Source organism: Triturus cristatus, chromosome 8, assembly GCF_964204655.1.
Source record: "Triturus cristatus chromosome 8, aTriCri1.1, whole genome shotgun sequence".
Lineage (NCBI taxonomy): Eukaryota > Metazoa > Chordata > Amphibia > Caudata > Salamandridae > Triturus > Triturus cristatus.
In genome coordinates this window covers 676699183-676713388 of record NC_140591.1, presented here as the reverse complement: position 1 = coordinate 676713388, position 14206 = coordinate 676699183, and positions in this window count along the sequence as shown.

Sequence of the window (14206 nt, the reverse complement as noted above, 5' to 3'; positions counted from 1 at the left end):
GTAGTACTATGTCACCAAAGTGGGCGCAGGGAGTGCTGTTCACCTCTAGGCACATGTGTTTCTGGATTTTAACCTTCAGTAGTAGATATTAGAAAAAAATATATTATCAGGGGTTGCAGAGAAGGCTGCCACAGTCCTGTCAGGTCTCAGTGGCTCTCACAGGAGTACAGGTGCATTTACAAAAGCTTGTAAGCTCAGTGGCTCAAGGGAAACATTTTAAACAGAAGGGGAATGGGCGCACACTGCCTCACATCTAAGCACACTTCAACTCTTTGCATTATGGTGAATGCAATTCACAAGTAGCGCCTAATTGGATATCAGTGGTAGTAGTTCACCAAAATTGGTGCAGGTAGAGCTATTCATCTCTAGACAGCTTTTTGGAATTTATCAGTAGAGCTCAAAACTAATTTTATCAGAGGTTGCTGAGAATGCTGCCACAGTCCTCTCAGATCTCAAGAGCTCTCACAATTGCTCAGTACATTTCCGAAACTCATCAACTCAGTGGCTCAAGGAAGCCTTTTTGAACAGGAGGGAGATGGGCGCACACTGCCTTACATATCAGCACAATTCACTCTTTTCCCTTATAGTGAATGCAGTTCACAATTACCGCTTACTTGAATGTTAGTAGTAGTATTTCACTACAGTTGGTAGAAGTGGTGCTGTGAGAGCCACACAAATCAATACAGCATTTAAACAAAGACAGTTTCTCTCAAGGTTAGAGTACAGTAGGCAGTTGAAATATTCTTTGAGTAAACGCCAAGGTTCCATGGGTGATATTCACAAAGACGGGCGATAACTATCGCCATCATCAGTCATCGCAAGGAAAGTTAACTCTGCCTAACCCTGATTAATATTGCCATGTTAGCGGGGTATTTTCAAGCCTGCGGTACATGTTGAATGTAACAGGGAAGGGGTGTCAAAACCCACGTCCTGCTTAACACCTGCAAAAGGTAGGTGTAAAATCCCTGGTGCTAACTTGGTTTATCCCCTGTTTTTGCTTCACTTCGCAGATCTGGCAGTTCGTTGTGAATGTGGTGTTGTGGTTTTCTTGTGTGTTTTTGCACAGGAACGCCTACTCTGCATCTCATTAGTGTTAGTTGGTGGTGTCCACCGTGGAGATAAATATGGGGGCAGTTATCGCGGGAATACTGGTGTTGTCTGCAGTTTGCACCAGCTTGTGAATGGGGTGTTAATTCTATCATCACTTTTATGCGTTAAAGTGGGGATAATTCAGAGATAAATCCTTGTGAATATGCCCCCATTTCTTTTAGACTATTGAATGTTACCTTTAAAAATAAGTCACGTCCTGACATGCTCAAATTCCAAGATGCCAGCCACTGGGAAAGAGACAGTTCAGAAGGTAGCAATCTAGTTTGTGTTAGAAGAGAAGTGAACCTGCTAATGCGCTCATGCACAACGCATGAAGTGCACTTCAACTGATCCTTTCTGAAGAGGAGCAGTGTTGCTTTTGTGCACCTACCCTGTAAGGTGAAATCTTCTCAGGGAACAGCATTTTTCTACTGCAACTGCTCCTAATCTCCCAGTTTTGATTTTAGTGCGCCTGAGAACAGTTTTCGGTAAGAGAATTGTGCGGAGTTACACAGGGTGAAACCGTTGAGAGTAACTCTCGTATCCTTCCCAGTCAGCGCAACTGTGAGTGAAGACTTCTGTTCTTTGTTTAATATTCAAGTTTTTATTCTGAGAGGAACAAGCATGTTACAGACTTAAGATATCTGTGAAAAAGACTTGTTCTTTGGTATCACAAGAAAATTTGGAGTTTGCGACTGAAAATACAGGAACTCATTCTTTCGAAGTCAATTTCTATTAGGACATTACTTCTTCATTTGCTAGTAAAGCATTTGCAAAAGAATAAGCTGAGGTAACAGCAATAAAAAGAACTTAAAGGCTGTCAGTGTATGTGAAATTTAATGACAAGAGACAACAACGGAAAGAAAGACAACCTAACTAAGGACATTATCATTTACATAGAACACTTAAATATGCATATATAAATAAATAAGTGCTTACCACTGTTGGCATCCGACTACCTAAAAATAATAGCAAATTGAGTACAATGAGAGTCAGAACATAAAAAGAAACACTACAATTCTACAACTGCATTTTGAATGTTCTAATTAACAAGAGAGTAGCAAAACCACCGATAGAAAAAGGTAGTAGTTATGTTATGTTAAAGGGGATTTATAAAGCGCTCCGCTACTCAAAAAGAGTGTCCCGGCGCTAAAAGTACCTGCCAAACACCAGGAGCTCACACACGTCTTTCTGTCCTATCATAGCGACATATTGCAGTCTATAGGGGGAACAACCAGGTCTTCAGATGCTGTCTAAAACTAAGGAGTTCAGAATCGCTTCTGAGGGCCAGAGGGAGGGAGTTCCATAACTTACTGACGATCACCTGGAAGGAACGACCTCCCTTCCTGGTTAGAAAGAATTTTGGCACCACAAGCAGATGAAGAGTAGAAGATCTTAACGTCCTCCCCGGGCAGTAGGGGGTAATTCTCTTTTTAAGATAAGAGGCCCCTATATCGTGAAGCGCTTTAAAAGCAAGGACCAGTGCCTTGAAATCGATTCTGCTTTTTATTTTGAGCCAATGTAGTGTTTTGAAGAGGCTAGCCAGATGGGTCCTAGGACCGACCCTCACAACAGCCCTGGCCGCAGCATTCTGAACCAACTGCAGACGGTTCACAAGAAATTTCGGGATGCCCAGATAGAGAACATTTGCGTAGTCTAATCTAGAAATAATAAGAGTCTGAACTACAGTCTGTCTATGGGACAGAGGCAGGAGGGAAAGAAAGTTCCTCATCATTTTTAGAAGCCTAAAACCTGTGCCCGTCACAGATTTCACCTGCGACATCATAGAGAGATCTGAGTCCAATAAGACTCCAAGATTTTTCACTGTAGTCACAGGGCTGGGTTGAGGAGGCTGGTCCTGTGGCCACTAATGTTTCCACTCGTCCCCTGGGGTGTGTCCAAAGAAGATAATTTCGGTCTTTGCCGAATTACAGGACAGCTGGTTCAGATGAAACCATCCAAAAATGTTGGACAGACATTCACTGATTAAGAGTTCATTAAAAGGTTCATCCTTCCCATAAGTAAACAGACAGTAGTGACAGGGAATATAGATTTAAGGTAATCTATAGATAAGTTTAATAGAAATTACAACTGAGCTTCATATTACAGGTGCCATACAAGTCGCCAACTAGGAACCAGTAGAGTAGCATGAGGAAGTAGCACGTCCAGTGGCTGTCTCTATTTATTCTTTTCCCAATCCCCTTTCTCCCTCTTTATTGTGAGCAGCAGATCATATTGAATGCTACTTGCAGTGGAGTTTAAGATTTGGAGAATTATCTTCTGTCCCCATGGAAGTTTTGAATCAGGTATGTAGACATTGACAAGTGCTGTCCATCTCTAAACTCATGTGTTTCTGGATTATATCCTTCATCGGTATAGAACAAAAACACATTTTATCAGAGGTTGCTGAGAATGCTGCCACGGTCCTATAAGGTCTCAATACCTCTCACTGGCACACAGATGCATCTCCAAAGGGAGCCTCTTTTAACAGAAGGGGGATAGGAGCACACTGCCACACATCACAGCACTGTTCTCCCCTTTTATAGTGACTGCAGTTCACAATTAGTGCTTACTTGAATGTTAGTTGTAGTATTTCACCAAAGTTGATCTAGGTATTGCTGTTCATCTCTAGACACGTGTTTCTTGATTTTAATCCTTGATCAGTAGAGCTCAAAAACAAAGTTTATCAGGGTTTGCTGAGAATACTGCCACAGTCCACTTTGTTCTCAATACCTCTCACTGGCACACAGATGCATCTCCAAAATCTCATAAGCTCACTGGCTCAAGGGAGCCTTTTTAAACAGAAGGGGGATAGGAGGACATTGCCTCACATCACAGCACAATTCTCTTATTTGCATGGTGAATGCAGTTCACAATTAGCGCTTATTTGAATATTAGAAGTATTTTGCCAAAGTTTTTGTAGGTAGTGCTCTTCATCTCCAGACACGTGTTTCTTGACTTTATCCTTCATCAGTAGAAATAAAAAATGAATTTTAGCAGGGGTTGCCGAGAATGCTGTCACAGTCCTCTCAGGTCTCAATAACTCTCACTGGCACACAGGTGCATCTCCAAAAGCATGAAGGCTAACTGGCACAATGGAGCCATTTTAAACAAAAGGGAGAAGGGAGCACACTGCCTCACTTCACAGCACAGTTAAAAACTTTGCATTATGGTGAATGCCATTCACAATTAGCTCTTACCTGAATATTAGTAGAAGTATTTCACCAATGGTGGTGCAGGTAGTACTGCTTATCTCTACACACATGTTTCTGGATTTTAGCCCTCATCAGCAGACATCAAAAACACATTTTATATGGGGTTGCTGAGAATGCTGCCACAGTGCTCTCAGGACTCAGTACCTCGCACAGTGGCACTGGTGCATCTCCAAAAACTTTTCAGCTCAGTGTGCTAAGGGAGCCTATTTAACCAGAAGGGGGATGGGAGCACATTACCTCACATCCTAGTACAGTTTTCCCCTTTGCATTATGATGAAATCAGTTCACAATTAGTGCTATTAGTAATAGTATTTCACCAAAGGTAGTGCAGCTGGTGCTGTTCATCTCTATGCTCATGTGTTTCTGGATTTTATCCTTCATCAGTAGAGATCAAAAACCAATTTTATCAGGGGTTGCTGAGAATCATTCTACAGTTCTCTCAGGTCTCAGTACCTCTCACACACACTGGTGCTTTTCTAAAAGCTCGTCAGCTGAGTGGCTCAAGGGAGCATTATTAAACAGATGGAGGATGGGACCACACTGCCTCACATCCCAGCATAGTTTCCCCCTTGCATTATGTTGAATATAGTTCACAATTAGCGCTTACTTGCATATTAGAAGCGGTTTTTCACTAAAGTTGGTATAGGTAGTGCTGTTTATGTCTAGACATGTTTTCTGGATTTTATCCTTCATCAGTAGTGATCAAAAATTAATTTTATCAGGGGTTTCTGAGAATGCTGCCACAGTCCTCTCAGGTCTCAGTACCACGCAGTGGCACACAGGTGCATCTCTAAAAGCTTGTCACCTCGGTGGTTCAAGGGAGACTTTTTAAATAGAAGGGGGATGGAACCACACTGCCTCAGATCATAGCACAGTTCATCCCTTAGCATTATCGGTAATGCAGTACAATGTTTGCACTTTCATGAACATTAGATGTAGTTTTTGCCAGAGTTGGAGCACAGTGCTTTAATCTCTAGACACGTGTTTCTGGATGTTAGCCTTCATTAGTATTTATAAATATAAAAATTGAGCTGCAACTATAACTTGTGATTTGTATTAGCATTGCATGCACTATTGGTAACAGGAAGGCCTCTAATTTAACAAATGATCAAACATTCATCAATTAATTGCATAATTAATAAAACTGATAGTTTTATACAAGAGGTTTGTACTTTGTTGAGCAAAGGTAGACGTTTAGCACAGATTTTCAAAAAGAAAGCTAAGAAACTCACCAAGCACCTTTTGGTGCCTAACCACCCTACAGGAGAAAAGTCTAAAGCTTGTATTACTTTTCAAGTAGTAATTATCCCAAAATAGCAAATGAGTGAATGCAAGGGCAGCGCAATTGATTTTGTAATACTTTCCAAAGATCCTTCCCAGAAGCTATTAAATTACGAGGTACGCCCCCTTCCATACAGTAACCACAACCCAATTATTCTAAGTTTTGATATCCAGTTGCTATTGGGTTCTAGTGACGCTTCAGACATCTCAGTCCGCTTTTCAGCTAATCATGGAGTACGGATAAAGTGGGATCACATTGACCCGAGTCAATTTTTTGAAGACTTAATAACATAAGCTAGCCAAGAGATGTTTTTATGTCTCTGCCCTGATGGTGACCCTAGAAATAGCCAAGATACCTATAAAGCAATATGCAAGACAGCTACCCAATTGCGAACAAATACCAGACCATCTAAAGATCATAAACAGCATTCTTGTTTTAATTAGGACTGTACTTCTGCCTTAAAAGCCCTCACAAAATCCACAAACATAATCCCTCGCAATAGTGAAGCAGTATGTACAGCCGGCAAATGCTATAAAAAGTACTAGAAATTAGGAAAAGGGAAATCAGGGACAAAGCGAATGGAGGTGCGCCAGGTAATGAAGTCCAGTCAGTCTTGTTATTTCAAAACCTTTATTTGTACTTTTTTTTCTCCATTGAACATATATCCTTAATAACACATACTGCTCAGCCAACGCGTTTCGTTCCAACCAGTGGGAACTTCATCAGGGCTTTAAAAAAAGGAATCAATGGGCCCGATTCACAGAACTAACTTAAGACAAAATCCTAAACTTACTACCATTTTGATATTCACAGAAGGCACTTACTCATTTTGGTATTCACAGAAGGCACTTACTCATTTCGGTATTCACAGAAGTTAGGAGTCCTAACTTTAGGACTCCTAAATGCCTTCTGTGAATACCGAAAGTCTTAAAACTAGGATTTTTCTCAGTTTAGTAGTAGTATAGTTAGGACTCCTAACTTTAGGACTCCTAAATGCCTTCTGTGAATACCGAAAGTCTTAAAATTAGGATTTTTCTCAATTTAGTAGTCCTAAATTTAGGACTCCTAACTTTAGGACTCCTAAATGCCTTCTGTGAATACCGAAAGCCTTAAAATTAGGATTTTTCTCAGTTTAGTAGTAGTATAGTTAGGACTCCTAACTTTAGGACTCCTAAATGCCTTCTGTGAATACCAAAAGTCTTAAAATTAGGATTTTTCTCAATTTAGTAGTCCTAAATTTAGACTTAGGACTACTAAATTGAGAAAAATCCTAATTTTAAGGCTTTCGGTATTCACAGAAGGCATTTAGGAGTCCTAAAGTTAGGAGTCCTAACTTTACTACTACTAAATTGAGAAAAATCCTAATTTTAAGACTTTCGGTATTCACAGAAGGCATTTAGGAGTCCTAAAGTTAGGACTCCTAACTTCTGTGAATACCGAAATGAGTAAGTGCCTTCTGTGAATACCAAAATGAGTAAGTGCCTTCTGTGAATACCAAAATGGTAGTAAGTTTAGGATTTTGTCTTAAGTTAGTTCTGTGAATCGGGCCCAATAAGTTTAATCTTCACCGGAAAGTCAACATTCTCATTCCAGCTCAATATGCCAGTTGCCTAGGGAATTCCCAAGGCATCATCATGCCCGTTTACGAATACCTTGATAAGTACTCTCTTCTACAGCATTCCAACTCAACTTCAACTTTTATTCAAGCCCTGATGAAGTTCCCACTGTTTGGAATGAAACGCGTTGGCTGAGCAGTATGTGTTATTAAGCATATATGTTCAATGGAGAAAAAAAAGTACAAATAAAGGTTTAGAAATAACAAGACTGACTGGACTTCATTACCTGGCGCACCTCCATTCGCTTTATCGACTAAAGATCTGGAACACAAAGGCACCGTGCAACGGCAGGTGCTGGAGTGATAGTACGCAGGACTTTGAAATTAACTAAACTAGGGTGAGGTGCAGATCTATAAGTTTGCCGTTATGTTCTTTTCAGTTAACAAATCAGGGACAAAGTATGGGATGACCTAAATAAAGTGGCCCATCTAAAACCAACCTTTTTTCACAGAGGGCCCCCCAAAGGGAATTGAATGTCATGTTTTGTAACAGGAGTGGGTAAGTCATTTCTTAAAAATCTTTAACCCTAATGAGCATCTCAACAAACCCCACATGGAATTAGAAATTGATCAACTCTTGTTGATGATGACTGGCTAAGTGAATTTACAGGTGTAACAGCAGTAACCAAAGCAATCCAAAGCGGTGCCCCTGGAAAGGCCCCAAGCCCTGACTGAGTCCCCATTGAGATACTAGAATCTAAAATGGGATTCTGGTGACCGTTAATGACCAATGTCTTTAAAGCCATAATGAAGAGGGCTCCAATTAACACTTGGAGGGAATCCATTCTAGTACCTATATTCAAGAAAGGGAATAGGAATTGCCCCACGTGTTATTGCCTGACATCCTTTTAAGATGCTACAGTAAAAACCCCTAGGACAGGTTATCCTTGAAAAGCTAAAGCATTGGCAGAAATGAATTCCTTCTGTTCAAGGGCTCAATATGGTTTCCATCTAGGTTTAGGACCATCGAGCAGGCTCTTAACTTATCTCTTATTACAGAAAATGCGTCAAGGCCAGCAGATGTTTGTTAAATATGGTGTTTATAGACCTCTCCTGTGCTTTTGACTTGGTTGACAGGGAACATTTCTGGTCCTTGATGGAGGTAGCTGGGGTAAACCGAAAAGTTGAATGTACACAACCCTTTAAAGGTACTTAGAGGGGTCAGACAGGGCTGTATAATGGCACCTGTTTTGTTATTATTTTATATCTACTTCTTAGAGAAAGTCCTGAACTTATGCAGTAATGACACCCTTGGATTCTCCTCTCGCCAGTCCCTGTTCTTTTATATGTGGATGACTTGCTTTATTTTCACAAACAGCAATTGGCTTCCAGAAACTTTAAAATGGTTTTAACAGTTTTATGACAAGTTTAAAAGTAAATCACCAGAAATCATTTATTTTAACTTGTGGCCCAAAAAACATCAAAACAAAATCCTTTTTTTATTGGCAAAATTACAGTCAATAAAGTTTTACATTTTAACTTTTTAGGTATTCTGCTTGAAGCAAACTTACCATGGGGCAGTATGATTAACCAGAGAATTCAAAAAATGAGAGTAGTGTGCAAATCTATTTTTAGATTTGCAAAAAAATTGGGACACACCCAAATAAAAGAGATGGTCCAGCTATAAATATATCTATATGCCTGAGAGTGGGAACATATGGAGCTGGTATGTGTGGTCATGAAGTACGAGCTAGAATGCAGGCCTTCTAAAATAATTTTCTCTGCCGGATACTGGCAATCACTAAATTGACCGCAAGTTTTATCTGCCACAGTGAATTAGGTATGGACTATTTGGAAGACAGAGTTAAAATGGCCCCCTTTTACTCTGGGTTAAAATGTTGTGTACCCCACAAGCAAGTTTTTTTAAAGATATTCTGAACGATTGCTTGAAGTTGGAAAATAGATTCTCCATCTCTTCGCTAGAATACTTTAGGAAAGGCTCTAATGATATGGGTCCGAGCAATCTCTCTGCTTTTCCAGATAATATTGGTCCTCAGACAAAGGCCATAGTTAAGGAGAAATGTCTCAGGATGAATGAAGAAATTAGAATTGAAAGATCAAGCCATTTAATTTCGGTTCTCAACTATATGGCAATTTCCACAATGCATGGGATAGATCAGTATTTAATCTGGGTGGAAAAAGCAGAATATAGGTTTTACCATATGAGGCTCAGGTTACAGTCAATTCATTATCTGGTTGCTTTTCCGGACACTGGCTCCTGGTTTGGATCCCTTCCAGGCTTACCGTGCAATAACTCTTTGCCTGAAACAACGGAGCACTTTCTGCTTTTTTGTACTGTATATAGCAGATTGAGAAAACATGTTTTACTACCACTTTTAAAACACAAGCACTTTACATCACACCAAGAGGGGCTGATCTTTTTAAAATGATTAAAAACTCTGACAATTTGCATCTCTGTTGTTAACTATATATTGTCTGCAATAAAACTGAGGAGGTATACCTCATAAGAATATTTCTTTCCTTTTAGCCATGATGAGATTAGTATTTAAAAGAATGTTAGCCTCCATGGGTGCTCATAAAGCAATTTTTCATATTGCTTGCTAAATACATACGCAAATTATATTTTATGATGTTTTTAAATTTGTGTTCAATGGTGTGTGATGTTTTCTTAATGCTTTTGATCTTTCTTAATGCTTTTGATCCTGAAATATCATATGATGTATAATGGATTTTAAATCTGTGTTTGTATGTTCATTGTAGGGGAGAGGAGTTGGCCTAATGGCTAGGACGCTCGACCTCGGACCTGAGGAACTGGGTTTGAGTCTCGGTAACGGCGCTAAACATCCTGTGATTCTGGGCAAATCACTTAAAAAAATGAATGTGTGTCCTCATGTAACGTAACTGATGTTATGTAAAGCGCTCTGATACCTGATTGGATTCGGGTCAAGTTTGCGCTATATGAAACTCTGCAAAAGAAAAAAAATTGTTATGACCACATAAAGATTATTGACTGACTGAGTGAATGAATTTATTCATAAAGAGCCAAATGCCATAGGTTCATCTAGATTTGACCTTCTTTACCATTTTGAAGTACAAGGTACAGAAGAAGTCAATTAAGACATATTTTACAATTAGATAATAAATATATACTATTTTTATATAGTTTCTTAGGTATAAGTTATAGTTAGGAAAACTTAATTTAATCTTATTATTCAAACCCAACTTAGAATAGACAAGCATTAGAAATTCTAAAGTTATAGATATAACTAAAATGTATAATTTTTGCACCACCTTCATATTACTATAGGTCATACACTTATATACCCATTGCTGTCAGCTCACTCGCCACTCTACATTAATTATAACTCGCCACACTACCATGCACTGTGTTCTCACAAATGATTTAATTTGAGATGTAAGTGTTGTTATGAATGCTATGATTTCGCATGGTATAATTGATGTAATATGGAAGGGTATAAGCAATGCATGGGGAATGTGCAAGTTATAGGTAATGTAGTGTGGTGAGTGAGGTAGCAACACTGGGTAAGAAGGAGCTCAATTTATAGTAATTTAAAGGTGTCACATAAGTTATACCTATACATTTAGAATTTCTAATGTTTATCAAGTTTGAGTTGGGTTTGTAAAGAAAGAAAAAATAACGTTTTCCTAACATTAACTTATACCTAACCTTTGGGTTTTTTCATTGAATTTCAATGGTTTTTATTTATCAAGAGAAATGTGTTTCAAATGATAGTGTTGAGTATCATTTATTACGGTGTCGTTAATTGAAGTGTCATACAGAAGCATAGAGGAGATTATTGTAGAGTGTAGTGTGCTAGAGTGGAGTACTGTAGCGTGGAATAAAATGCATTGGAGTTGAGTGGAGTGGGGTAGCATACAGTGGAGTAGCGTTTTGTACAGTGGAGTGGCATGGTGTATCGGATATATGAGCGGATCATCATGGAGTGAAGCAGCATGATGTGCAGTGGGATAGCATGTTGTAGACTAGAGCAGGGTGCTGTAAACTGTTGTAGAGTGGAGTATATCTTTGTAGAGAGGGTAGGGGCATAGAGTTGAGTAGAGTGCAGCAGAGTGTCGTTCAGCGAAGTATGGTAAAGAGTAGTGTCATAGAGTACAATCGAGGAGAGTGTCATACAGTTGAGTGGTGCATCATATAGTGAAGTGGCGTGTTGTAGAAAGGAGTGAAGTGGCGTCTTGCCAAGTTTTATACAGTGTACTACAGTGGCATACAGGGGATAGGTAGAGAGTGGAGTCGAGTGTTATAGAGTGTCACAGATTGTAGTATAGTCTTGTATACTGGAGTTGCATACAATGGAGAATAGTGTCGGACAGTGGAGCAGCATAAGTGCAGTATGATACCGTGGCGTACAGTGGAATACGGTGTAGAAGAGTTGGATGTCGTGGCATGGCAAACACTGCAGTGGAGTAGGGTAGTGTAGAGTAAACAGTCAGTCAAAAGAGCTTTATTTTGCCACATTTCTGTGGCATACAATCACATTAAAAACATCATGCAGGCATAAGTAAAACGGTCATAGAATGGAGTGGCATGGCGTGTCATAGAGCATAGTATTTATTTATATTTATTTATTCAGTGGTTTATATAGCGCTAACTTGACAACTTGGGGTATCAGAGCACTTCACAGTAAAAACTTAAATGTGTATTTCTTTAGTATATTTCGCTGGTATGTATTTAACACATTGAAACACATTGAAAAACGTAAAATAACTTCTCATAGCAGCATAGACATTTGCAAATTCACAAACTGTGATTCTAGAGGAACCACATTGTACGATAGTACATTTGCACAAAGGATTGGGAGAAATTATAGTTAACAAGTGTAATGGGACTTTTGCAAGAGATGCTTGTAAGTAGGTAATCAAGATTTTCTAGGTGAATCTTATGAGATTGTTCGGTAAAGATTAAGGTAGGAATTTGCTCATTAAAAAGATATTGGCTTCTTTCTTAAACCTTGAGGATTTTGGTATCCTTCTGATGCATGGAGGCAGCAAGTTCAATATTCTAGGTGCAGCTCCTGAGAACGCTCTGTCATATGTTTTTTTCTTCTGGAAGATTGGTGGCTTCAACACTAGATCTCTGGTGCTCCTAGAATGTCCTCTTCCACCGGAAATCACCAATTTCTGGGCTAGATACCTTGGTGTATTGAAGTGTATCTCTTGTGTGTGATACACGCCATTTTGAGTGGAATTCTGGCTTCATATGGTAGCCAATTCAGCACCTTCAGGTGAGGTGCGACGTGGTCAAATTGTTTTGAACCTGGTATAAGCCTAGTTGTTGCATTGAAATCAGTGGTCCTGGACTTTTTTTTTAGCATAAATTCCCTCTAGAGACAGTTGTTATTTAATAAAAACCTCTGAGCAGATAACAATTTTTGCTCATGGTTACATAGAACCGAATTAATTCAGGTGCTCAAATGTGAAATAAACATAAGTTTCCAAAAGACATGTATTTATTAATCACAAAATTGAACCAACATACAGTGATTGTAGGGAGGGTAATTGGAACCTCTGCCTGCATGTCTTTTTCAGGACAGGGGGAGAAGGGAAGAAAGGGCAACCCTATTCGGAAAGTTGGTAGATAATTCTTCTGGTGTGGCCACCCGCCTCCAAGTCACGGTTGGGTAACAATAGACTCTTCAAGAGTCAACATTTTATACAGAAGGAAGGTGATCCTCATCCGCCTATATTCAGTGGTTAGGGATCGATTAAATCAGTGTTCAGTACAGGAATTAAATTCAGCAGCTTGAACGTGTATAGCGAGGTCCTCTCTCCAATGCGGAATCATCAGATGATTTAATCTACCAACTTCCCGAATGGGTTGCCCTTTCTTCCCTACTTTCCCTGTCCTGAAGAAGACCTGCAGGCTGAGGTTCCAATTACCCTCCCTTGCCATAAAGTCGGGTCAAAACACCGACGCCCATTTCCATCTGGCCTGGACCATATACCCCCTTACCGGCTAAAGAAGATACATCTCTTCACTGTCTGTGAATCATACTAAAATATTTGTACAATGTACAGTTACTGGCCAGGCTTTTGAAGATTGACCGTTTGATATCAATCACATTTATAATTTTATGAATCTTTGTTTTCTGATTCCGCTTGGGAATTCTTTCCCTTCGTTCTCACTCACTTCAAACTAGAGTACTCTCTTTTGCACATTCCCTTTGAGCAACCCTCTCTATTCTTTTTGAAAAAGCCATAGTGGAGCCAAACAATCACGTATGTTGGTTCAATTTTGTGATTAATAAATGCATGCCTTTTGGAAACTTATGTTTGTTGCACATTTGAGTACCTGAATTAAATTGGTTCTATGTAACCGTGAGCAAAGATTTTTATATGCCCGGAGTTTTTTTTATTAAATAACAACTGTCTCTAGAGAGAATTTATGCTAAAAGAAAAAAAAGAAGAAAAAAAGGCCCAGGACCACTGTTTTCTGTACCATTCGACACCCAGGTCCAAGGACTTTTGTTTGGGTTACCCCATTTATTATACTGGCTATTTGCTGTGTTAAGGCAGGCTTTTAGAGGTGCTGTTGCGATCTTGGGTAGACCTGAAAGAGTGGTGCATCTGTATTCAATCCTCCAGATGACTAATGACTGTACTGTCATTTTGATGTCTGCTGTTTCAATTAATGGTTTCTATTTCCTAATATAGCTCAAGTGAAGTCGTGCATTTCTAGCCAACCAGTTGATGTGGGATTGCATGTTCAGGCTCTTATCTAGCATAATTCCAAGTGAATTGGTTGAGTCCACTATGCTCGGGGTGCAGTTAAGTGCGGTGATCGTCTTGGTCCATTCTTTGATAACGGGGAAGTTTTTTGGTGGGGGATATTAGGAGGAATTCCGTTTTTTGCAGGTTTAGTTTAAGCTAATTGCTCGGTAACCATTGCATCGTCGCCATTATTGCCTCATTCATTGTTTTGATCTCCTCCACAGATGAAATCTTAATGTAAATCTGTGTGTTATCAGCGTAAATGTGGAAAAGATGTTGGCGAGGCGGGGTATA